A 10173-nucleotide genomic window follows, 5' to 3' on the forward strand; every position below is an offset into this window, starting at 1 on the left:
CCCACCTCAGGGGAGTGGCCCGAGCACCAGCCAGAGGCACAAGGCCAAGGTCAGTGACCAGGCCTAGAGCCCAGAGCCTCCTGGGAGGGTAAGTTTAAATGAGTAAATACGGTCCCGCCTGGGTGTGGCCATCGACAGGCCAGAGCTTCGGACAAGTCCTTCCCCTCCCAGCCCAGCTAGAAAGGAGAGGGGTCAGACGCCAGGCACCACCGCCCCACACCCAGGCCATCAGGGGTCTGAGCAGAGGCTCCACACCAGGCACGGGACATGGTGGCCTGGGCCTTGGGAAGAGGTCAGAGGCAGAGGGCCTTAGGGATTGCCCAGACCAAGGACCCGTCCCAAAACGCAGCGCTGAGACCTTGGAGCAGCCGCGCCCTCCAGGGGTGAGGATGAGTGGGGAGGGCAGCAGGGGCGGGCGCCACGCCAACACCCAGGTGCTCCCAGCACCGAAAGGTGAACCGCCTGTGGGCCGGGCAGCCGAGGCCCGGGAGGAGCGACTTACCCAGGACACTCAGTCCCTGCGAGGGCCAGAGGCAGGCTGGGCAGGCTGCGGGAGGGACACGGGGCAGGTGTGGCCGTCAGCCAGGACTCCCAGCCATGCTCTCCACTTCGCAGACAGGGCCCTGTCTGCCCATCTGTGGTCTAACCTCAACCCCTCCCGCGCCACTCAACACGTCTCTCTTCCGAGCTCTCGCTGTGCCCTTCGCTGTCTCGCCTCCAGTCCCTCACCCCATCCCCTCTCTGCAATCCTTTAATCACCTTTGCCATTCACTATCCCCGCCCCCTGCAGGGCGGCAGCTGCTCTGTGGGTGTCTACACACGTGTGTGTGCGTGTGTGTGTGTGCACCGCACTGCACACCTTCACGCATATGTGCCACTAACTACTGCACACTTCCCAGGTGCCTCTGGACATGCCAGGGTGCACAAGACCCCCACCCAAGCTCCTCTGCTGGGGGAAGGGGCCCAAGAGCCAGCCCTGCCAGAGCTCCAAGGACAAACCCTCCTCAGAACATTCTCAGCTGCAGGCTGGGGGGAGAGAGGAGAAAATAATGTATTCCAGGAGCCAGGCAGCACTAACCATACTAGGCCAAAGGGCAAGGCCTTTCAGCTGAGCTACAGCAGACGAAACTGCTTTGACATCCCCTCTTTTCCAGGCTCAACTGGAGCCATCTCTCCTCGACCTAACTCCTGTGGGAAGTTCTTCCTGAAGTCTAACCTTCATCCTGCCTGCTATAATCATGGACAGCCAGAGTGACATCAACCACAACACAGCCGGACATCCAGCTTCTAGAACAGGGCTCCTAGGACCTAATACCACCCTCTCCCCCCATGAGTAAGCCACCAAACTGGGACAGAAGGACAGGGGGTTGGCTGGACTCCGGCCCCATGACTGGCTCATAAAAGCCACCAGCGATTACAGTGATGCTAAGACCGCGCCGGCCCCACCACCATCTCCTGCTTCCCTGTAAGAGGTGGATAATTGCCTCAAACCAGTTAGCCTCACAGAGCCTGGACAGCCAGCCATGGTCTCAAGGGGGTGGGGAGAGTTCTGCCGCCACAGGGCCACCAGACACAGAACGTGCCCCACGACAGCGGGTTTGAGGCCCACACCTGAGTCTCATGCCCACCTAGAGAACCTGGATGAACACCTGTGACCGCCTCCAAGCGGTCAAGACCTGGGTGAGCCACACCTGGCCAACTCCTCCCCGGGAAGGCCAGGATCAAAGACGACCAGGGACGTGCGGGACCCACCCCTGGCCCCTGGGTCCCCCTTTCCCCACGGAGGGACACAGGTGGGTGGGAAAGCATCCAGGGTTAAGCGCCGACATTCCAGAGCCTGTCCCAACCAGGGAGGGCAGAGGCCCAGCAGGCCAGGAAGAGGCCGCCGGATGGGCACCGGGCCAAGCCTCTCTGGGGGCAGGAGGGCCAGGGACAGCCGCAGCTTAGGCACCTTCCCAGGGCAGGGTGGGGAGGGTTGGGCCGCAACCAGTGAGGGCTTAACCTCAAAGCCTCCTCCCTTCAGTCCCCTTCAGGGTCTGGGGCACACCTTCCTCAAGCCCCCAGCCTGGGGGAGTCACCCTCTGCCTCCTCCTCCCCATCACACCTCCCAGAGAAGACCTAGAGGAAGACTGGGAAAAAAAAAAAAAAAACCTGCTGGAGAGAGATTATATAACAGCAGCCAGAAAGACTATCGTATCTCCCAGCCTATGAGAACAGTCAGCAGGCAGAAGCCAGCATGGGCAGAGCCTGGACACCCAGGGCACCAGGCAGGTACATGGTGGGCTGGCCACTGGGCAGCACTTGCCACCTTCCAAGTCCTCAACCACTCTGTTGCCAGCACTGGGTACAGCACACACAAGCCCTGGCCCAACCCCCAAACCCATCCCCCAACACCAGAGCTAGGATGCTCTCCGACTAGGGCCTGCTTCTCCCCTTGGACCAAGCCTGCACAAGCAAGGGCTGAATGTCTTCCTGGAGTCTCTCCCCACACCGAAGCTGTGCCTGAGTCAAAGGACGACAGTGCAGACCCAAACTTGCTGTGTGGTCTCAGGTAAAAAGCCCAACCTCTCTGGTCTATATAGTGTGTAAATTCAAGTTCCTCCCTTTCCCAGAGAAACCAGAGATCCCTCCCCTTACAGATGCACACACACACACACAAGGAAACACATGTAGGGTGTGTGGTGGGGGCAGGGGAGGTACAACAAAGAGAATGGGACCACTGAGCCTCAAGGTGCAGACGCCTGTGTGGGGAAAGCGCTTTCTGCAAGCCCCAGTGTCCCCCCAAGTGCCCCCTAGAACAGGTCCTCAGCCACTCCCACACTGGTCCCACCCCACCCCCACCTCCTGCTCAACACGCTGGGAAACCACAGGAAGGAAATTCATTCCCAGGCAGGCCGTGGGAGCTGGGGCAGGCAAGCTAAGTCCTGGGGCGGGTGTGACCCCGGGGGGCCGCATCTGTGAACACCGACTTGTGCCTTTCCAGGGCTCCCCTCGGCCCTTCCTGCTGGGGGTTTGGAAGGGAGTGGGAGGCGGGAGGCGGACAGCAGCTCCCCAACTCCACAACACCCAGTCTCGTGCTGGCCTCGGCTCCCCTCCTATCTCCAGGCCAGAGCAGCCCAAGGTCACCGCCCCAGACGGCAAACTTCCCACAGTCCCGGCTGGCCCCCGAAACTGCTGCAAAGACCCAGAGGGAATGGAGGAGGCGGGCTTAGGCGCCACCCTCCCACCAAGGCCACCGGGGCTGAGGGACACTCACACTGGGGCTGGGCGCAGGAAAGGGGGCGCACAGGATCTTGCCTGCTGCACCCTCCCCCAACCCATCAACAATGCACCAGGTGTAAGGGGAGGCAGAGAGTCTCCCAGGACAAACCTGGGATAACCCGGGAGGGCCCCTCCCCCCAACACTGTGCCTAGACCCAGGAGCCCTCCTTCCAGGGCTGAGGGGTCAGCCACAATCACCAGGGCAAGGGGCCGCTTCTCCTCATCCCCGTGCAACCCACACCCAACAGGAAGGGGGCTGGCACTGGGGTGGGAGCCTATACACACCTTAGTCTCCTTGGCCCTCCCTCCCTGCCAAAGCCCCGCCACACTCCCCAGACAGACCCCCACTCCCGGCCCAGTGCAGCCTGTCCTACAGGAGAGGGGGCTGGAGAACTCTTGCCCAGATGTTGAACAGCTGCAAACTTCTGGCCAGGGGCTTCTCCAGCGGGGGCTGCCGACGAGCCAGACCCGGGGTCGGGGAGCCGGGCGAGAAGGGTCCCGCGTGCCCACCTCCGCGGCGGCTCGGCGTCCCAACTCCACAGGCACCCGGCGAGCACGCCCCGGAGACACACGCTCACACACCCCAACCCACCACCCCGGTGTCATCTGAACAACATCCCCCTCCCTCCCCCGCTTCCCAAACAGCTGCGGCTCCCCGCCCCCACCCTCCCGCCGCCCTCCCAGGCCCCCTTCTGCACCATTTCGGGCCAAGGAGGAGGGAACAGGCGGCGCGAGCAGGCAGAGGGAGGGAGGGCCGGCTGTTAAAATGTCAGTCGCTCCCGGCTGTCACCGGAGACCCCCTGTGAGGATGGTGCCCCTTCCCAGACCGCTCCGAGGCCGCGGGGACCCGCGCACACCCAGAGGCCGGCGCGCCCCCGACCCGCCGGTCCCCACCACGTACCTCCAGCACCCAAGGGACTCGCAGCCCACTCCACATGTCCCCCACAGCCGACTCCTAACACAAACAAACAGTCCGCCGCGCACTCCCTCACCGCCGCCACGCCACAGCACCGCCCGCCCCGCGACTTTCTCCCGGCCCAGGGGGCGACCGCATCCCACCCCTCGGGGGGACGGTCCGGACCACCCCCACCCCAGCCCCAGGACGGGTGGGGGAGGGGGGCTCTTAAAGTGGCAGGCGCGTTATTTTTCTCTACTCACCAGCCCCGCTGGGGGAAAAGGGGTGTCACGGCAGGAAGGGGACAGTCTTCGCCCCTCGTCCGGGGGATCTTCAACACTGCGAAGCCGCGGCTCCGGGCGGAGGGAATAACAAATGAGGCCGGAGTCCGCGCGGGGCCTGGGCGGCGCCGGGGGGCCTGGGCCCCCGTCTTGGGCGCGGGGGCGGGCCGGCGGGCGGCGGGCAAGCGAAGGGACCGGGGCCGAGTGCCCGGGCCGCCTCGGCTGTTGTTGATATTTTGCTTCCTTCCTCCTTTCGGGCTCCAAAGGTAACTCCTCCAGCCCCCGGGAGTCGAGGCCGACGTAGGCACAGCTCAGCCTAGCTTGAGGGCTGAGTGTGGGGGGGAACGGCGGTGATGGACAGACGGGGGGGCCAATGGGAGGAACTCGTGGGGGCGGAGGGGCGGGGCCGCGGCGAGGGGCGGGGCCCGGGGCGCGGCCCCGCCCCCTGCTTCCCTCGGGCCGGCCCGGCCGGGTCTGCCCCCTCCCCGCCGCCCTGCCAAGCTAGGCTGCAGCGCCGGGAGCGGCAGATCCCTCCGCCCGCCGGCGGGGAGAAAGAGCCAGAGCCAGGCAAAGTAGGGAGGCGAGCCCCAGAGGCCTGGCGAGGGGTCGGCGCGTGCCCGCGGGGCAGCCGCCCCGCGCCGCGGCCGCCCCGCGCCCGAGGGGGTCGGCCCCGGGGAGGCCCTGCGGGCGGCGCGCACGCTGCCTCGGCTCCCCGCCCCCAGCCCCGGGAGAGTCGGGGGGTGGGAGTCTGAAGTGGAGAAATTCAGGGGAGCCCGCGGAGGTGAGAGGCTGCCTTCTCCCCCACTTAGTGTGCGACAAAGCGCCGCTTAACGCGCCACGCTGCTCTCTCGGGGGGTTACCTGGGGAGCGCAGCCGCTCCCTCTACCTGTGACAGCCCCCTCCCCTCCCAGGGCCCGGCTCGGCTGACGCCCAGCAATTTAAAGCGACAGCTCATAGTTCTTGGGTGACCTAATCTCCAGTGCCTGCGGGCTCCAGAGCACTGACTGCCGAAGGGGCAATTTAAAGGGGCGGCACCCGAACCACCCCCCACCTGCCACACAGGAAATACTCAGAAACATCTTATTAAAGATGTAGCAGTAGCTTTTAAAAATAATTTAAAAAAAAAATTCCTGTTGGCCTCAGGGAGTGGTGAGTCTCGGAGTGTCCTCCGAGAGGGCAGGTGCCAGGCCCGCTGGACAACTGGCCCATCAGCCCCCCCCCCCCCATTCCTGCGACTTCCAAGTCCTGCTTTCCACCTGGAGCTTGAGGAAATGGTCGAATTTGGCTTAGGTCTCAAAAGAGCCTTGCAGAACAGAGAGGTTCTCAGTCCCTCACACACCCTGATTTCTATCTGGCTAGGTCTGATTTACTAGACAAAGGCTCAATTCTGGGTTAGTGCTGGAGAGACCAATATATACAGAGAGGCAGCATGCCGTGGGGGTAAGAAGCCAGCTTTGCAGGCAGGCTGCCCTGGTGCCAGTCCTCGCCCCACCACTTGTTAACTGTGAATACCTGCACATTACTTAACTTCCTCCACCTCATGATTCTCCCGGGGAACATGGAGCTGGTGATAAGACTACCTAACTCATAAATTGGGTGTGAAGAGTCAATTAGTTCATATAAGTAGATGGCTTGCTGAGTGCCCCATGCTGCATTATAATAACTAAGGGCTGGCTTGGAAGGACTCCTTCGGGTCCCTGGTAGCCCATGCAAGCAAGCCTCAGAGGAGAAGTTCGGAGGAATTATTCTGCAAATAGGTTGGAGCTTATCCTGTATGTCCTAAGACAGGAGGCCAGCAGGCTCCTGTTTCCTTGGCCTCAGTTTCCAACCCTTCTATTTGGCCTCTCCCTCGGGAAACCTGATTTATACAGTGTCCCCAGATGCAGCTTCTCAGTTCTCTGTTGGATCTGGGAGTCAGGGCACCAGGCTTGCCCAAGACTCCAGGATAGGCAGCGGTCCTTCTCCCCCTTCCCCAAGGACCTGGAGAACGGAGCCTTGGGCTGGGTTGGAGGCGGTGTCGGGATGGGAAAGTGCCCCCCCCCCAAGTGGGGAACCTCCCCTCATTTGTGGCCTCTATTTTTAGTGCTTCTTCCCCAGGCTCTAGCTGGAGAAACCGTTTAGTCATCAGGGTGTTTATTTTCCGGCTGTTTCCGACGTCGGGAAAGCAGAATGTTGAGACTGGAGAGATCCAGGGCTGCTGGAAGACGCTTCTTAGGAACAGGCCTGGGAACTCAGCCTTTAGACCACTGGGTCCCAGATCACAGGTGGGAAAAAAAAAGTGGGCATGGATGTAGCCAAGCCCCCTGGGAGACCAAGCCCCCAGGAGACCTAGGAGACCAGTTTCGAGGCTCCCCAAACCAGAGAACTCTCTGAGCCCAGTTTGACTTGAAGGAGCCTCTCCCAAAACCAGCAGAGCCCCCAGAACTAACTCTGTCCCAGGGCCTGAGCCCAGAAACCCCCTCCCCAGCCTCCTGTGGCTCTGCGTGGTGAGCCTCCCGCCAACCACAGCTCCAGCCAATCTCCAGCCTGAGGCAGGCTTGCCCGGGCTGCGATTGGCTGGCTTGTCCTCCCAGCCGTGGAATGTTGGGTCCTGAACAAAGGAATGAGGAAGGAAGGTGAGTCACCTGCGGAGGGTGTTAAAGGGCCAGGAGCCGGGAGGGGCGGGCCGAGCTCCGTGGGTGAGATGCTGACATCCCAAGTCACAGGCCAGTAGAGCAGGAGAGGCAAGTGGGACAGAACTTAGAATGTAGAAAGGCTTCGTAGGAGAGAGAACGTAACAGAGATCTTGATTTCCGTGCAGGACTTAAGGGAGGGTCCGGGGGATGATGTTGCTGGAAGTCAGACTGAAGAAAACTTCCTGAAAGTGACTGACTAAATCTTTTTCCTGTGGTCCCTGGACAGAATCCTCTGGGTAGAAAATGCCTGAGCGAGCTCAGCCACCTGACTCTCGTTTTTTCTCCTTCTCTTCTGGCTACCCAGACATCTTCCCTAAAGAAAAGTCACCTAACAGCCCCCAAAGTGCTATAAAAATCCAAGGAGTCAGACACTTAGATACCCACCAAACTAAAACTTACACAAACAAACAAAAACAACTCCGGGCCGGCACTGGCATTGCAGGTAAAGCCGCTGGCTGCGGTGCTGGCATCCCATATGGGCACGGGTTCGAGTCCCAGCTGCTGCACTATGGCCTGCTGTGGCCTGGGAAAGCAGAAGATGGCCCAAGCGCTTGGGCCCCTGCACCTGCGTGGGAGACCTGAAAGAAGCTCCTGGATTCTGATCAATTCAGCTCCGGCCTTTGTGGCCATTTGGGGAGTGAACCAGCAGACTTCGCTCTCTCTCTCTCTCTCTCTCTGCCTTTCAAATAAATCAATCTTAAAACAAATCCTAAAAACATTAACAACTCCCTTTCTTCACCCCTTTTCCAAGCATCCCTTATCCAACTTGATTTGCAAAGGTCTTCCTCATCCTCATCCCCCAAGGGCTAGTTCTCTTCCAGCCTCTTGTTCCTTGACCTGGTCCAGGCATTACTGCTGATTACTGCTGGTCTAGCCTCTAATCTGTCCCACCACTGGGCTGGCCCCCCCTCACCTTGCCACAACTATCTGGACAATCCCCCACCCCCTGCCTCTGTGCTCTTTCTGCAGTTTTTGAGTGACCCCAGCAAAGGCCCCCCATCTGCCACCTTGCTGGGCGGGGAAGGGCCACCAGCAGGTTTCTGATTGCTCTGTGCATACATCCTCGGTGTGACCTTGGATCTTGTATAGTGCTCCCAGGACACATCATGTTATACTGACATTTTTGGTTTCCAATTTACTCTTCCTCACCAGATTCTGAGCTCCTCAGGGGGCAGAAATCGAACTCAACTGTGGATCTTCAGGGCTTCCCCGGGCCTAATGTGGAAGGAGCTTGAGTGTGTGTGTGTATACGCGCGTGCACACACAGCTGTGTACAAATTAAGATTACAAAAACTTTATCGAACACCTCCATGCGTCCATTGGTAACTGCTGGCCCAGGGGTGGCGCCCAGTCCCACCCTAGTACAGGGGTTGGGGGCCGTTGGGCAGAGCAAGGCAGTGAGGTGTTCAGAACTGTACTGCTGGAGCTGTGACCCAAGCTCAGTGCCCGATTGCCTGGGGCCAGGCCTGGGGCAAAGGGCAGAGGCCCCACCCTGGAGCTGAAGGGGGCAGGGAGAGGGTGCCAAAGCCGGGTCCTCGGCCAGTGCATCCCCCTACAGGAGCTCGCTGCCCCCGGCTGGGCAGGATGTGGTGGCAGCTGCAGGAGGGTGGGCAGGATGTGGGGGTGGGGGCAGCTGAGGCGCAGCCTGACAGTCGTCTCCCCAGCTCCTCCCTCCTTGTCTCCTGCCCCCCCCCCCCGCCCCTCCTGGTCACGTGCTCCCTGCCCGGGCACCAACGGACTATTTCCCCCTCTCCGCGGAAGGACATCAGCCCCATCGCAAACTTGAGTCACCACCGACTTCGGCTGCACCACACCTTTTTCTCGCCCCATAGCCTAGGACGGAAAGTTTGCCAGACAGGAGTACACATTTCTTCAAAGCCCGGATCGCGAATCCGGGAGTGGTGCCTTTAAATGCAAATGAACCGCCTTCTCCCTTGTCCCCACCCCCCACCCCCATTCCAACTTCGCTCCTCGTGCCCAGACTCCACCAGCTGCCATTGACGTCACGCGTGCGTCAGCGTCGCCAGCCCAACCAGACGGCACGTGGGGGGAAGAAAGTAGTCTTAAAGGGCCAGAGGCTCGCGGCCTGCCTGGTTCTTGCTGTGCCACTTGGCCTTGGGCAGGAGGAGTGAAGTTGGGTGTGGGGACATCGGCTGGAACAGGACAGACGTTAGGAAGGACTTCCCAGAGTGGGAAGGTGTTTTCTGAGCCAGGTCTTCCCTTTAGCGCCCCCCCCCCCCATAAGTTTGGGTATTTGCCCCTGGGAGAGAAACCCAGGCACGGGAGGAGCCTGGCAGAGACTCCAGAGCGACTCAGCGTTTCCCCATTCCTGCCCAACAGGGTTACACGGGACCTGGTGCACGTGTGTGCTCCCAGCGCCGGGAGCCGAGCGCCAGCAGGGACTCAAGTATTTGTAAAATCAATGCAGCCCAGTGCACAACCAACTCCTTTCGGAGGTGGTCCCGACTGCCCCACCCAGCGTGTTCAAGCGCTCCTGAAAACAATCTCACTTGGCGGCAAGAACTTTCACAGCATCAACTACACCTGTCTCCTCCTGCTGTGCACTAGAGACCACGAGGCAGTGGTTGAAGAGCCCAGAACTTGATTCATTTGGACTTGGTTTCCAATTCTACTTACACTATTTACTAGCTGAGTGACCTTGGGCAAGTCTCTTCAGCTATGGAGCTGGTGCTGCTGCACCCTCGGCTTGACGTGAGGCTTAAAGGGGACCTTTCCCGCGGCACCTGTGGAGTGGCGGGTGCGCCAGGCTGCAGGGGAGGAGGTTTCCCCATGACGGCCTCACCTGTTCCTGTGAGCTTCTTGAGAACCAGGATCTTCGATGCTCATGGATTCCCAGCACCAGGCTTACTCGTGCTTTAAAAGTGTTTGTCAAATGAATGCATGGGTGATTTCAGTGTTTCCTGAACACCTGGCTTCCAAACCCACCCCATAAGTTGTTATCCAAAGGGAGAAGAGCTCGCCGATGCCCCTGTACCGCACCCATACCCCTTCAGTGCCCTGGGTTTCAAAGCTCTGTGGTCCAACCTCCAGGTAGAGCTGA

The 10173-nt window shown here is 60.6% G+C and overlaps 1 protein-coding gene across 5 annotated transcripts in view; it reads right to left on the reverse strand.

The window, feature by feature from the left end:
* MEF2D (myocyte enhancer factor 2D) overlaps window positions 1–4779 on the reverse strand; it is a 30666-nt gene extending 25887 nt beyond the window's left edge. For 4 of the 5 annotated variants that reach the window (XM_062192496.1, XM_062192497.1, XM_062192491.1 and 1 more), the window contains exon 1: window positions 4420–4779. The gene's annotated coding sequence lies outside the window, so the exon portion shown is untranslated. Of the gene's footprint in view, window positions 1–4162; window positions 4269–4419 lie in introns of those variants that run through there. The other variant, XM_062192493.1, reaches the window with a different exon arrangement.
* Window positions 4780–10173: the final 5394 nt, after the last annotated feature.

The sequence above is a fragment of the Lepus europaeus genome, chromosome 5 (assembly GCF_033115175.1).
Source record: "Lepus europaeus isolate LE1 chromosome 5, mLepTim1.pri, whole genome shotgun sequence".
Taxonomy (NCBI): Eukaryota; Metazoa; Chordata; class Mammalia; order Lagomorpha; family Leporidae; genus Lepus; species Lepus europaeus.